The sequence below is a fragment of the Saimiri boliviensis genome, chromosome 4, assembly GCF_048565385.1.
Source record: "Saimiri boliviensis isolate mSaiBol1 chromosome 4, mSaiBol1.pri, whole genome shotgun sequence".
Classification (NCBI taxonomy): Eukaryota; Metazoa; Chordata; class Mammalia; order Primates; family Cebidae; genus Saimiri; species Saimiri boliviensis.
In genome coordinates, this window is record NC_133452.1 from 7,355,497 (window position 1) to 7,371,134 (window position 15,638).

General features: G+C 40.7%; 1 protein-coding gene, 1 long non-coding RNA gene and 1 other non-coding gene across 3 annotated transcripts in view; 1 reads left to right on the forward strand and 2 right to left on the reverse strand.

Annotated features, from left to right (window-relative positions):
- PACRG (parkin coregulated) overlaps positions 1-15,638 on the reverse strand; it is a 567,891-nt gene that overhangs the window by 86,776 nt on the left and 465,477 nt on the right. The window lies entirely within an intron of this gene.
- Positions 1-15,638, forward strand: part of LOC141584223 (uncharacterized) — a 33,089-nt gene that overhangs the window by 4,374 nt on the left and 13,077 nt on the right. The window lies entirely within an intron of this gene.
- LOC120363512 (small nucleolar RNA U13) lies at positions 559-663 on the reverse strand. Its single transcript, XR_005579055.1, has one exon. It is a non-coding gene; the product is annotated as a small nucleolar RNA U13 (small nucleolar RNA).

Sequence of the window (15,638 nt, forward strand, 5' to 3'; positions counted from 1 at the left end):
CCACAGGAATGGCTTACAGTCTTCTTATTACCCTCCGTTACATATACTGGTGCGTCTTCAGCTTCTAACTCATTAGAACAGCAGTGATACAGCAGTTTGAGTATTTGATGGCGCTCAAATCTCATGTTGAAATGGAATCCCCAGTGTTGGAGGCGAGGCCCGGTGGGCGGTGAGCTTTGGTCCGAAGGTGGATCCCTTGCGGCTTGGTGCCATCCCTGTATAGTGAACGAGGACTGGTGAGATCTCATTGTTAGGTGTGTGGCACGTGACCCCAGACCTCCCTCCTGCTTTTGCCATGTGATGTGTCTGTTCCTACTTCACCTCTATCTGGAGTAAAAGCTTCCTGAGATTTCCCAAAGAGCAGATGCCAGCACAATGCTTCTTGTACAGCCTGCAGAGCTGTGAATCAATTAAATCTCTTAAAAATGATCCAGCCTCAGGTATTTCCTTATAGCAATCCAAGAACGGCCTAATGTAAGCAGGAAGTCATGTTTTTACATGCCCCAAAATTCGCCTGGAATCTTATGTGGTTTACCATGATTTTTTTTTTTTTTTTAACGTCAGACGGCTCATATACCTTTATCATTTATAAGGTTTGAGGGAGGCGTATCGCACACGTGAGTGTGAAATCCTACTCATCATGCTTATGAGCTACAAAAGGATCGGTTTACCACGATTTTTAATCCCGTTGGCGCTTTTAGTTAAAATAGACATTAATGATGCAAACACTTTCATACATTTTTGGAGTTTGCCCTTCACTACATCAAGCGTCACTGTGGAGGCTGCTGCAGAGTACTGCCCCAATCCCTTGCAGAACAGGCGGTCCCGAGGCACTGGGATGTGGGCCACTGATGGCTGGGTCATACCCTTGGAATTTCCCTCTACCTCAGACAGGAGCTGCTTCGCTCAAGGTGGCTCCTTCCTCCCACAGCCTGCATGGTCTGGCTAATGTACAGGCACAAAGCTGCAGCCACTTGGCCTCAAGTGGAGATTTCCTGGGACCTCCTCAGGGCAGCCTAACCTCTCGTGCCCAGCCCTGTTTCTTCCTCTTTCTTCCCACCTCCAGCATTATTCAGGTCTAACTGCCAAGTAAAAACTACACATATTTATAGTGTGCAGTGTGATGTTTCGACACATGTACGCTATACCTTGTGAAATGATTAAACCAAGCTTATTTGCATATCCATCATCTCACACGCGTTTCATCTTTTCATGGTGAGGACATTTAAGACCTACCCTGGGTCCCTGTGAAACACCATTCTACTCTCTGCTTCTATGAATTTGGCTTTAGATTCCACATATAAGTGAGATCATGCAGTATTTGTCTTTATGTGACTGGTTTATTTCACTTAGCTTACTGTCCTCCAGGTTCATCCATGTTGTCGCAAATGAGAGGATTTCCTTCGTTTTATTTTGTATTTATTTATTTTTTTGGTAGAGACAGGATCCTGCTATGTTGTCCAGGCTGGTCTGAAACTACTGTACTCACATGCTCCTCCTGCTCAGTCTCTCAAAGTGCTAGGATCACAGGCATGAGCCACTGTGCCCAGCCAGCTTCCTTCTTTTTAAAGGCTGAATAGTATTCCACTGTGTATATGTACCACATTTTCTTTATCCATTCATCAACTGAGAGACAGTAAGATTGAGTCCATGTCTTGGCTATTGTGAATAATGCTGCAATGAAAATGAAAGTGAAGCTATCTCTTCAACATAGTGATTTGATTTCCTCTGGATATATACCCAGAAGTGGGATTGCTGGATCATATAGTATCGCTATTTTTAACTTTTTGAGGAACGCCCATCCTGTTTTCCATAATGGCTGTCCTAATTTACACTCCCACCAACAGTGTGCAAGGGTTCTCTTCTTCCACACCCTCACAAACACTTGCCGTATTGAGTTAATTCTCACACTGCTAGAAAGATACTACCCGAGACTGGGTAATTTATAAAGTAAAGAGGTTTAATTGACTCACAGTTCTGCATGTCTGGGGAGGCCTCAGGAAACTTATAATCATGGCAGAAGGGGAAGAGATACATCTTACATGGTGGCAGGTGAGAGAAAGTGAGTGAGGAGTTGAGGGGGAAGAGTCCCTTATAAAACCATCAGATCTCATGAGAACTCAGTATCATGAGAGCTGCGTGAGGGTAATCACTCCTGTGATCCAATCACCTGCAACCCGTCTCTCCTTAGCATGTGGGCATTACAGAGATTAAAATTTAAGCTGACATTTGGGTGGGGACACAGCCAAACCATTTCACTTGCTATCTTTTGTCATTGCGATAATAGCCATTCTAATAGGTATGAAGTGACATCTCATTGTGGTTTTAATTTACATCTCCTTGGTGATTACTGATGTTCACCATTTTTTCATCTACCTGTTAGCCATTTGTATGTCTTCTTTTGAGAGCTGTCTATTTAGATTCTTTGTCCATTTTAAAATTGGGTTATTTGTTTTCTTGCTATTGAGTTGTTTGAGTTCCTTATGTATTTTGTATATTAACTCTTATAGGATGTTTGGTTTGCAAATCTTTTTTTCCATTCTATAGGTTATCTCTTCACTGTTGATTATTTCCTTTGCTGTGCAGAAGCTTTTTAGTTTGATCTAATCCCATTCATCTAGTTTTGCCTTTGTCGCCTGTGCCTTTTGAGTTATATCAAAAACAACAACAACAAAACCACCCAGGCCAATGTCATGTAGTTTTCTCCTATATTTTTTTCTAGTAGTTTTATAGTTTCAGCTCTTACATTTAAATCTTTTTTTTTTTTTTTTTGAGACAGAGTTTCGCTCTTGTTACCCAGGCTGGAGTGCAATGGCATGATCTCGGCTCACCGCAACCTCCACCTCCTGGGTTCAGGCAATTCTCCCGTCTCAGCCTCCTGAGTAGCTGGGATTACAGGCACACGCCACCATGCCCAGCTAATTTTTTGTATTTGTAGTAGAGACGGGGTTTCACCATGTTGACCAGGATGGTCTCGATCTCTTGACCTCGTGATCCACCCGCCTCGGCCTCCCAAAGTGCTGGGATTACAGGCTTGAGCCACCGCGCCCGGCCACATTTAAATCTTTAATACATTTTTGAGTTGACTTTTGTATGTTGTGAGATAAGGCCCAGTTTTATTTTTCTGCATGTGGATATCCGTTTTCTCAATACTATTTATTACAGAGATTGTCCTTTCCCTGTTATATGTTCTTGGCAGCTTTATTGAAGATTAGCTGACCATAAATGCATGGATTTATTTTTGGGCTCTCTATTCTGTTCCATTTGGTTTACATGTCTGTTTTTATGCCAGTACCATGCTGTTTTGATTATTATATTTTTGTAATATATTTTGAAATCAGACAGTGTGGTGCCTCCAGCTTTGTTTTTTTCCTTTCCTTTTTTTTTTTTTTTTTTTCAGATGCAGTCTCACTGTTGCCCAGGCTGGAGGGCAGTGGCATGATCTCAGCTCACCACAACCTCTGTCTCCAGGGTTCAAGTGATTCTCCTGCCTTGTCTTCCTGAGTAGCTGGGATTACAGGCACCTGTCACCATACCTGGCTAATTTTTGTATTTTTAGTAAAGATGGGGTTTTGCCATGTTGGCCAGGCTGGTCCCGAACTCCTGACCTCAGGTGATCTGCCTGCCTTGGCCTCCTAAAGTGCTGGGATTACAGGTGTGAGCCACCATGCCTGGCCCCAGCTTTGTTCTTTTTGCTCAACATTGCTTTGGCTATTCAGGGTCTTTGTGGTTCCATATACGTTTTACGATAGTTTGTCTCTTTCTGTGCAAAATGCCATTGGAATTTGATAAGGATAGCATTCTCAGTCTCTTATAGGTGTTATTTCTGTGCAAGAAACTCTATCTCGGAGTCTATTTCCAAAGAACCTGACTGACAGAGGTCACTCTGTTTGTTAGCATGTTTGGAAAAGCAATTCAATTAGCAAGGCACAGTCTTCATAATGCATGCCTTTCTGCCTGTTCGTAGACCAGCCCCCTCTCCCTAAGCATGTGTCTCCCAGTCCTCAGACAGTTGGAAGCCAACCACACACTAAAGCCAGCAAAAAGCAGTCCCCCTCAAGCCTTTTCTGACCACCTTCTCTTTCCCATTCCCTCTTCCAAAATTAATCCTCCTGTAACTCTTGATTTCGGCTTCCTCTATTACAGCATTTACTTTTTCCTGCACATTGCAGTTGAGTGGTCTAACTCCCTCACTAGAACGCAAGCTTCTACCACTTCTATCCTTTTTCTGCTTTCCCATCATCCCTGTGTGGCGTTCACTGGGCATTCAGAAAATGTTTTCTCAATGGGACACACATATTTTTATTCTCAGTATTTTAGTTTATCCTTAATATTCATTATTATTATTATTATTTGAGCTGGAGTCTAGTTTCACTCTTGTTGCCCGGGCTGGAATGCAGTGGTGTGATCTCGGCTCACTGCAACCTCTACCTCCCACGTTCAAGCAATTCTCCTGCCTCAGCCTCCCAAGTAGCTGGGATTACAGGCACTTGCCACCAAGTCTGGCTAATTTTTATATTTTTTAGTAGAGATGGGGTTTCACCATATTGGCCAGGCTGGTCTCAAACTCCTGACCTCAGGTGATCCTTCTGCTTTGGCCGCCCAAAATGCTGGAATTACAGGCACGAGCCACCATGCCCTGCCAATGTTCATTTATTTTACTTCTTTTTTCCTACGTATGCTATACACATATCATACATACTACATTTTTTAGTAGAAGTTAATTGGCAATTATTTAAGGCAAGATCAATCTGTACACTAAGTTAAATAATCACTATATTACAGTCTCATTTACTTTTCCTTTTTGAGCTCAATAATCATTTATTTTCTCTATGGCATTCTGATATTACTATAACTCGACATGATTTTTCAAAAGTAACATTTGAAATGTAGTCAATTCTCTTAATTACTTGGGATGCAGGCAGTTTGGATCCAGTGATTTACATATGTTAATATTTATAAGTGTCTCCTTATTTATCTGATGTCAATATCGGGTTCTGTAGAATCTGCATTATTTCTTAGTGGTTCAAATCTCTTGATTTTTCTTTCTTGGGCGGATTGGGCAATGGCTCAGCTCTTTTAGGATGGCCATTAATTCTACCCCATCCTCATTATGTGTGAACTTGTGTATAAAAGTGGTGTTTTTCTGTGCAATGCTTTTGTTCACATAAATAAATAAATAAATATATATATATTTATTTATATATATATGTATGTATTTTAAGTGAGACAAGGTCTCACTCTGTCGCTCAGGCTGAAGTGCAGTCATGTGATCTCAGCTCACTGCAATCTCCACCTCCCAGGTTTAAGTGATCCTCCTGCCTCAGCCTCCCAAGTAGTTGGGATTACAGACATCTGCCACCATACCCGGCTAGTTTTTGTATTTTTAGTAGAGATGGGCTTTCATCATATTGCCCAGGCTGGTCTGGAATGCCTGACATTGGGTGACCCACCCGCCTTGGCCTCACACATCCTTCTGTGGATGTATGCTCCCATCTCATGCACTCTCGTGGTGTCATCAGGAACATGGTTGGCTGTGATGGATCATAGGGGGCCTTCATCTCCACAAGCTGTCCCTGAGAATTCCAACCTGCTTCTTGGAAACATCCTTACATGCTAAAATACTTTTTATAGTGGGTTAATTTTCTTGACTTTTCAATTATCACCATAATCTACAATAAAAGTTTAAAAAATACTTAACAGTTTGTTGTCATTTAATCAGGTCACCTGAACAACTTGATTTATTCAGGAAAAATGATCTATCAGCTTCTGACTTCAGTGTCTCCTGCACTGTACCTGAATATCGCCGGATGACCAGGATGCAACCTGTCTATATTCTCATACCTTCAAGCAGATTTGACTGATCCCAGAGCTGTAGATTAGAAAGTATTCTTCCAGCCCTTGACAGTCTGGCTGTGCAAGTTCCTGTGACCCGGGATCCTCAGCTCTTCTCTCCCACACACACCTGTGCCTTGTGGGGAAGACCTTTAATAGGCAAAGCCCTTGCTGTCATCAGTGAGAGAATGACATTTAGCTTTGAGTCTTCAGCAAGCCCACTGCCCTGGATCACCTCGGCCAATTCGGTGGACACTTGCGGGAACACAACACAGCTCTGGCATTCTTTGGAATGTTATTCATTTATTTATATTTTCTTACTTACTTATTTAAAATTGTGGTTATTTTCTAATAGTTCCCTTGACTGAAACACCCTCCTTTTGGATCATAAGGTGGAGGCCTAGGATTCCAGCTTCAATGTAAGATTTGCTTTGCAGCCATGAAAGTGTCTCCCTGAGAGTCAGTGGTTCAGCTGCACATGATGAAATTAACCAAAGAGTAATGTCTATTTCACAGAGTCACTGTGAGGCAGAGGCAAGGTACAAAGTCACGTGTGCAAAGTTTGCAGGGAGCTTGGCTCCTTCTCACTGACTTTGACCACACGAAAGAGAAGTGGCGTCAACCCTCCTGCCACGCCCACATTCAGACTCTGAGGAGGCAGTGGCTTCCTGAAGATTCCTATCTCTGGACTCTGTTTTATTTGGGAATACAGGAACAAATAACTAGGAAAACAACGATGAGAGCGAGATGTGGGGAAACCATTGATTTTCTCATGTACCATTTACTTCCGAGATAATGAAATGCTTTCTAGATGACTGAGACAGACCACTATAGCATTTTAAAATGATTTTGTCTTCAAAATGCTTGATTACCATTAGGATTTTTTAAATAGTAATCTGCAGGTACTAAAGCTTACTTTGTTCCTGAACTATACGATTGATTCTCACCATGTCTTGCCTCTCATGTGAAATTGCTGGAAGAAGAGAGCAAAGTGATACAGAATCCAAGTTGCCCAACATCTGTAAGCTTGGGTCTTCCTTTCTCAAATGACAGGGACAATAATAGATCTTACTTCACAGGGATGTTGTGAGGTTGTAACAAAGAAACCCAGGTAAGCCCTTAGGACGGTTCCTGGTACTTGGTAAATATGCAATACATTTTTGCCATTATTAATGATTATTAGACATTCCATATACTTTTGGTAACATTTATAGGTAATCATAAATAATTTCTCCAGATATTCTCTTTAAAAAACATAATTAAAGGAAAGATATGCAAATATTTATCTCCAAATCACACATGTCTGAAAGTTTCGAAAAGTGGCCTTTGACTTTAAGTACTGCACTGCAATTCTCTTATTGAATTTAATTTATTATATATTACGGAAACTCCCTGGCACTCTGAGTTTTCCCAAGCTCTGTCTTTTTTTGTGTGATCTCCTCTGCCTTGGAGTGTGGCTCTCACTCCCGCCTCTGATCCCTGTTCTCAGGTCTACTATGGGGAGAGAGAGGGCGTGTGCAAATCTGTGTCTCAGCCCCATTCACCCCCACTTAGCTGTCAGTTCTTCTGTTCCTTGTCTCAGAATGCCCAGTCACCATGGCTGATTCCTGGCGCCACACCCCTAGATAAACGAGACAATGTATGGAAAAATTCACGACGGGGCTTTGTGAGCATGAGCGTAATCACTAAAAAGATGGAGCACACCCTTCCTCCCTGTGCCCCCCACCCCAGCCCTCTGTCCTGACTCTGTCTGCAGCAGAAGACACAGGAGTCACTCTGCATGTATCGGGAGCTCGTCCTACGTGCAGCTCTGTTCTGGATCGCAGGCTGGTAGTGGTGAACAGACCGCAAGGATCCGACCGCATCCTTGCTTGGAAGGGAGCTCACAGGCTAGGGAGGGAGAGAGCTGATGGGCTGATTTAAATAGTAGATGATGACTTGGTTTCAAATAGCAATGTGTTTTGTGAAGCAAAATAAAGCAAGGTAAGACAGGGAGGAGGGCATGCGACCTTTCTGCAGGGCGGCCAGGGAAGGCCTCTTTGGGGAAGCGTGTTTGGACAGAGACCTGAACAATGGTGAGTACATCATGGAGACCGGGACCAGGTTGCTCCAGGCAGAGAGAGCAGAAACCTAAGGCTGTGAGTCGGAAATGTCCTTGGTGTTTCCGAGGCTTAGGGGAAAGGCTGGTAGGAGGGAGTGAGGCAGCAGGAGAAGGCAGTGGGGAAGGCAGGCCGAGCTGCAGGCCACCGTGGGGAGGAGGATTTACTCTCAGCTCGATGAGAAACCACTGGGAGGTATTTAAGCAGCATGGATTGATGTATTGAAAAGATAACGCTTTTGCATAGAAAGCAGGTTTTCAGGCTTTAAGAATAGTTGCAAGGAGAAGAACTAGAAGCCGATGCAGAAGTTCAACCCAGGGACAGCAAAGGCCTGGAAAGACACATTCTGGACACGGTGAGACGTGCTCAGCTTTGAGGTGCAGAGCCAGTGCGGGCAGAACCAATGAGCTTTGCTGCTGGATGGGCTTGGTCTTGCAAGGATCGGAAAAGAATGAAGACTGACTTTTAGGGCTATTGGCTGAGGTGGAAATGACCAAGAAAGAGTGGACTTTGGAGGAAAACAAAGAGCTGTGTCAGAGGTTAATTCTAAATCACCTATTTAGACACCCGAATAGGAATAGTGAGACAGAGGTTGGGCATACAATTTAGAAGGGTGGTTAGGGCTGGGCACATAAGCCTGTGACTCTGTCATCTGTGTATAAAATGGCTTAAAACCATGGACTACTGGGCAGCTGGACCGAGCAGGCACTGCGGGCCTTCCGAGCAGAGTAAGTGCAGCGTGGGCTGTCCTGAGCCAGGCCTGTACTGGGCGGGGCCTGTCCTTGGGTGGGGCCTGTTCTGGGGGGAGGGGGCTGTCATGGGGGGCCGTTTTGGGGATGGCCCCATCTGGGGGTGATGAGATCCCAGCTCTGTTGGGGCTGGGATCCTGCTGGGGGTGGGTTTCCTGAGTCTGAGCTGTCCCTTGGTGCTTGCCAGGAGCTTGTTTTAGCCTTTGGGCCTCATACCGGCACCAATCGGGCTGCACCCCTAGCTTCTGCAGGGAGCGGCATATTCCCAGGCCTCACTTAGTCAGGCTAACCTTCCACCGCCAAGCCCAGTCCTGCCCATCCCAGAGTCGTTCACACTTGTGCACAAACCCCAGTCCTATTAGGACTCAACGGAAGTTTTGAATGAAAATTGGGAAGATTCACTTGCAAAGGCTGGTGGAGCGCTTCTGGGTATTTCAGAGTTCCTCATGGAGAATGTAATTCTGTAGATACAGCAAGTGTAAATGATCATTGCTTTTATATGGATTATTGAAGGATTTAATTAGACAATGCAAGTTGAAAGCAAGCACATTGAATATTGTAAAGTTGCGGTGCTAGTTAATGACAGCAGAACCTTACATAATAGGTGATTTTGTTGTTGGAAGAGGGTTTACTAAGTATAAATAATTTAAATGAATAAGACATCAAATTGGGGGAAAACCCAGCAGGCACTGCCAAACATGACAGCATTTCACAGTATTATAAAGTTGTATCTCTGCGTTGTGTGTGTGTGTGCATGTGTATGCACGTGCGTGTGTACAGGGGCTGGGTGCACTGAAGAGCTGCATCAGAGGTTAATTCTAAATCACCTGTTTAAACATTCAAACAGGAATAGTGAGGCGGCTGTGGGACATACAACTTAGAAGACTGGTTAGGGCTGGGCGTGTAAACCTGTGACCGTCATCTGTGTATAAAATGGCTTAAAACCACGGACTAGAACATGACTGAGGATGGGTCAAGTCGTCACACTCAACTTGATTTTTCTTAGCTATTAGGCTCTACTTTGCATTTTCGGTATTTTATCAGCTATCCTTGCTTTACATTAAGTATAGTTTTCAAGCATTTGTAACTATTTCCCTGAAAATACTGCCTTCAGTTTGTGTTACGCTTCATTTTTCTTCCCCTTTTGTCTTGCTAGCAGTCCTGTGAATGGACGGCCTCATGCCTGTCTTCTGCCCAACCTCCACCAGCGTCTTGTGTAAGTTCTTCCACTTCGGTTTCCTTGGTGAAGTGCCAGCCCCTCGGTTTCCAGCCCTCGCCCTTGGTGCTGTCTCCACTGGGGACAGACCCTACTTTGTGGCCCCCCTTTACATCTCCACATCACCCTGTGTTCCAGATCCCTTAAGGTGCATGGCAAGGCAGATGCTGTACCCAGACGCCCTTTACAATGGTCAGCTCTCTGGCCCATCAGACAATGCAGGAAAAACTTCCTTTCTCATGTTAAACTCCTCAGACAGAAAAAAGCGGGAAAAGTCTACATTTCATGTGTTCAATTGAAAAATGGTCTCTCGAATTCCTTAAGACTCATGGATCTTTCTCTTCCCAGCCGGGCTTCTGATAAACACCCTACACTTTCTGCCATGGTTGCTGAATGTCAGCGCGCTTTGCAACCACCCAAAAGCAGGGTTTGTCTCAAACACTTCCCAGAAATTGCTTTTGCTGAGGCCACTGTTGATCTCCTAAACAATAAATCCAATGGTATGATTCTGCATTTGCCCGTTTGTCCTTTGAAGCACTGGAAAATCTTGATCTCTTGTTCTTGATGTTTCTGCCTCTCCTGTCATTCTCAGGCCTTTTCCTCTTCCTACCCAGCTATTCGTTGGGGTTGGCAGGGTTCCACCAGGGGCCATTACTCTTCATTGCTTTATATTGTCCTTGGGTGATCTCATTAAACCACCACAGTCATACATGTGGCCATCTTTCCAGTCCAGATTGCTCATAAATAGCTCTAAGACATATATTCTATTTTCTATTTGCTTATTGGCCTTTTCTGCCTCAATGTCCCACAAGCATCTTAAATGCAGCCTACCTAAAAATAAAATCATCATACTTCCCTAAAACATCCTGTTTCTGAATTTGGCATGGATTAACGGCATCAGGATCAACCTAGTCAAGGAGAATGGAATCTCCTAAATTGACTCCAGAAGAGACAAAAAACAGAACAATGTAACTATGGATATTATTAAAGCTATTACTAAATTAACATAAAAATATGCCATACCACGATGGATTAGAAGTAAATTAATTCATCTTTTCATGGAATGATATTTCTCTATTTAAGCCTATTTAAACTATTATAGAAAGAATCCTCCAAAATTCTTTTAAATAGTGATGGCATACCACGCTGACAGTCAATAGAATAGTTCTAAAACAGATGATTATCTCGAATATTACAAACCTTTTTATAATTACTAAAGAAATTTAGCAGAACATTGCACAAAAAATATGCCATGACCAAGTGGCATTTATTTCCTGAATACAGGGGTGGATCAAAAAAAGTATAAATGGGTCAAATTAATATGTAGTAGCAATATATTAGAAGAGGTAAATTATGTAACTTACATAGGAGGTAGCAGAAGAGGCATGTTGACAACTGTCAACATTCATTTCTGATGTTAAAAATCAGTGGTAAGGCAAGAATTGACAGATCTTTTTAAGCCACCATGAAGCTTAATGATAAAATGCTAAAACATTCCTATTAAACTGTGGAACAAGATGAGAATCTTAACCATTGCTACAACTATTTAAAACTGCCATTAAAATGGCAGCCAATGGTGTTAAATGAGAAATAAATAGAAAGTCTGAATACAAGAAGAGAGAATTATTATTACTATTTGCAGATTTTATGATTAACAACTTGAAATGTAAAGAAAATTACCCAAAAGATTGCAAAATAAACCTACATAGCTGCACTACATATACGTATGAGTGAGAAAATATAGTAAAAGACATTGAAATGTGTGTACCATTTACAACAGCAAACAAATAAAACAAGACAGAAATAAACAAAAGATAAAATATTTATGAATGGATTTAAAAGATGAGGTATACATTTGTATAAAGAAAACTTTAAAACTCTACTGAGATACTTAAAAGAAGGCTTAATGATGTGATACTTTAAAAGTATTAACAATTGTCCCTGAAGTGTTCTGTAAATTCAATGTGACCATTTCTGGAAAACCTGAAAGTCTAGATTTCTTATGAGAATAAAAAATAAGGAAAAATAAATGTGTGAGAATATCTTGGAAAACTCTGGAAAGAATGAGTAGAAACTCACAATAGGATAATAAACCCCTTCTCTCCAACATGATAGCCACTAGTCACATGTGGCTATTTGAAATTTAAGATTAAATTAATTAGAAATGTATAAAGTAAAAACTTCAGATCCTCAGTCACACTAGCCACATTTCAAGGCTCAATGTGATGGTGGCTACTATAGTGGATGGAATGAACAGAGAACATTTTCTTCACTGCAGAAGGTTCTATTCAACCATACTTTACTGAAACATATTATTAAATAATAAAAAGAGTTTGGTTGGCCCTGGAGAAGAAATAGTTAAGAACAGAATTCACTCCAAAATTAGATAAAAATAAAGTATAATTTAGATTATGATAAAGGTTGTGTTTCAAAGGTAGGAAAAAGAGAGGCTACTTTTTATACAGTGTGGGGGCAATTGACTAATCATTTTTTAAAATGTACAGGTAGATCTTTATCTCATTATTCAAAGCAATATAAATTTCAGATATAGCAAATAATTAAAATGTAAAAATGGAACTGTGCAAAGTTCTGTCCCTTACTGTCCTTGAGGAAAAGATGAATGGATTTATTTGTAAACTTTAAATGGGGGTATTTATAATACCTATAATTGACAAAGGGCTAATTTCCTTAATTTACAAATAACTAATACTAATCAATGAGAAAAAGACAACCAAAACAATAGAAAAATGGGTAAAGGATGTACATAGAGACTTCATAAGAAAATAAGCACAAATAGCCAATAATCACATGAAAATATACTAAACCTCATTTATCACTGAAAAGACTCTAAATAGTTTAGTGTATATTCCCTACAAAGACATTCTCCTACATAATCACAAGCACTGAAATGCAACTAACACTGATATATTATTGGCATTTAATCCCCAACTCATTCAAATATTGCCAGTTGTCCCAATAACATCCTTGACAGTGAAAAGATCAGTCCAGAATCACATGCTGCATTATTTGTGATATCTCTTTATTGTCTTATCTAAAACCGTTCTTCAGTTGTTTTTTTTTTTCCCTTGATTTTCATGCCCTGGACATTTAAAAAGATTACACGTCAGTTGTTTTTTTTTTTTTTTTAAATTGAACAACCCTCAATGTGTATTTGTTTGATACTTTCTAATGATTAAATTCAGATTTTGCATTTCTGGCAGAGATATCCTACTGTACTCCACCAGTTGCCATGTGCTTTTAATGTGTCCACTTCATAGTCATGTTAACCTTGACGCTTCAATTCAGATTGTCATTTTTCATGGTAAACTTACTCTTCTTCCCTTTATAATTAACATGTATTTTGTTGGGAGATAATATGAAATTATGGTAAATATAATTTTTCATCCAACTTTTATTCATTCATTCATTTATATTAATATGGAGACATTAATTCCTAATGTAGTCTGTAGGTTATAGTCCATTTTACTATCATTTATTTTGAAGTTCAAAGTGTCCCTGACTTGGCAACTGGGCAGCCCTTTTGAGCTGGCATCTGTGTCCTCTGCACATGTCCCCTTTGTTCTTTAAGCATTTTCTTTTCTTTCTTTCTTTTCTTTTTCTTTTTTTTTTTTTTGACATGGCTCTGTCCCAGGATCATCTTGGACTTTTCCTGACATAGTTCTGGAATTGACCATTTCTCTGAGGAGCATTGATTCCTTTTTAGGGAAAATGGTACTTAGAAACCAAAATCTAGGTACCAGATGTGCTCATTGCTTTTGGGGTGCCACTGCTCCCAGGCCCTCACGTTAACAGAGCTATATAGACAAACACATAGTTACAACCATGCTCATTTCCATATTTACCTTTATCTATAATGAAAATCATGAGTTTACGCCAATATCTCAATTCTAATCCAACACCCCAGGGTATTTTCAAATTCTCTATCTTTTCATATTTGTAACTCTCTTGGCTCCCATTATCCTTTTCATATTTACTTATTTGATCTACTCCTGTATATAACCAATATCCCACTACTCTGTACTCCTTCATCCCAGTGCAGATGCCTTTCTGGTCCCACTTGCTGGGCCATTGGCAGTACTTCCCAACCATGTAGATGTCTTCCTCACTCTTCCTGGGCTCTGACACCCCTCTCTGGACCACAGTGGCTCCCTCCACTGCAGGTGGACACTGCCTGTGCTCAGCTCCGTTTGGTGGCTTTGGACTGAATTATTGAGGAAGAGGAAGATAATGAATACTGCATTATGATACCCTCTTTCCATACCCTCATGACCTGTTTGCTTATTTTCCTAGTTACAGACCAAACTTGGCAAGAGTGTGAAACCAAGAGGCCCAGTCATTTCAACTGCTTATATTGGTAATTCTTATAGGGGGAGGAACTAGGAAGCCATCTTCCTAATAGTATATCTATATTACTATAGTAAGATATATCGTATTAAGTAAAATGTTTCATTTTGTTATGTGCAATTGATTTAAATACTGAGAATCACAACAAATGTGTTCTTGTCCAAATACTTCTGTAAAAAATTCCATTATACAGATATATGCCTAGATTTTAAGTTATGAAAAATAATCAAATATGGTAAAGGCTCAAGTGCACCTGTGTATATAAGCTTGATATTTCCATGTTCTTGTCAGATAAGATAAATTCAAAAAGTTTGTTCATCATGGGGAATTTTCAGACAATGACTTAAATCGGCCTCAGCTATCTGTCCCTTTACTCTATAAAACAGTGTCTCTACCATATGGAAAATATTATGGAAATCAGGTGTTAATGTTTCCATTTAACCAATGATGGAATAGTACACAAGATTCTAAAACATTTCTGTGAAGTATGAGACAGTTGCATAATTTACACATGAGTATTGAAGAATCACTACATTGCCTGGAGAAGAATTTCTCACTCTGTCAAAAAAAAAAAAAAAAAGGTCAGCTTTAAGTGTTGCTGTCATAATGGCAGAGTTAACAGCCAAAGGGAATTAAAATAAAAAGTGGGGGAGAGAAAGGTTCCGTGATAGAATCTATGTAAGCCTAGCAGAAAAACTTTAGTATTGTCAAATAAGGCTCCAGTGAAGTAATGAAGAATTTTATGAAGTCCCTATTACTTGAAGGAAGACATTTTTACATTTTAAGAAACTTCAGATCTGTTTAATGTGTAATTAAATAGGGCATAAAACCAACCACAGAGTTCACCAGGTCAACTTTTGGCTGCCTTGGGATGAACCACATTTTTCCCCCCAACACAGCAAGTCACTGATTTAAAGAGCTTACTATTTCTTATTTAATGTGTCCTATGTTTTCCATTGAACTGAAGAGAGTTTTTCTTTTTAAAAATTCAAGGTTATGCCCTTCAGTACAAACTGGGTGCAACATAGAACTGATATTATTTTGTTCTCATCAAAAGTAAGGGGAAGAGATACACGTATTTAACTGTGAAATTTATTGGCTGCTTCAGTATGCGTTAACTAGTTTAATCCCTTCAATATGCCTCTTCAGTAGATATCACCCATGTGCTTTGGAAGAGGAAGTTAATACTCAGAGGTTACGGTCCTCAGCTCATAGAAATGGGTGCATCTTCTTGGGAGCTCCATCTTCTAAGGCCATGTTGAGTGATAGAATCTCACTTAACATGAGACCACTCTGGTGGTCTCTGCTTTATTGTCAGTGGGATATTTTTTAATGAAGGCCCTCCAGTGAATTTTCTTTGTCCTCATGTTCAAC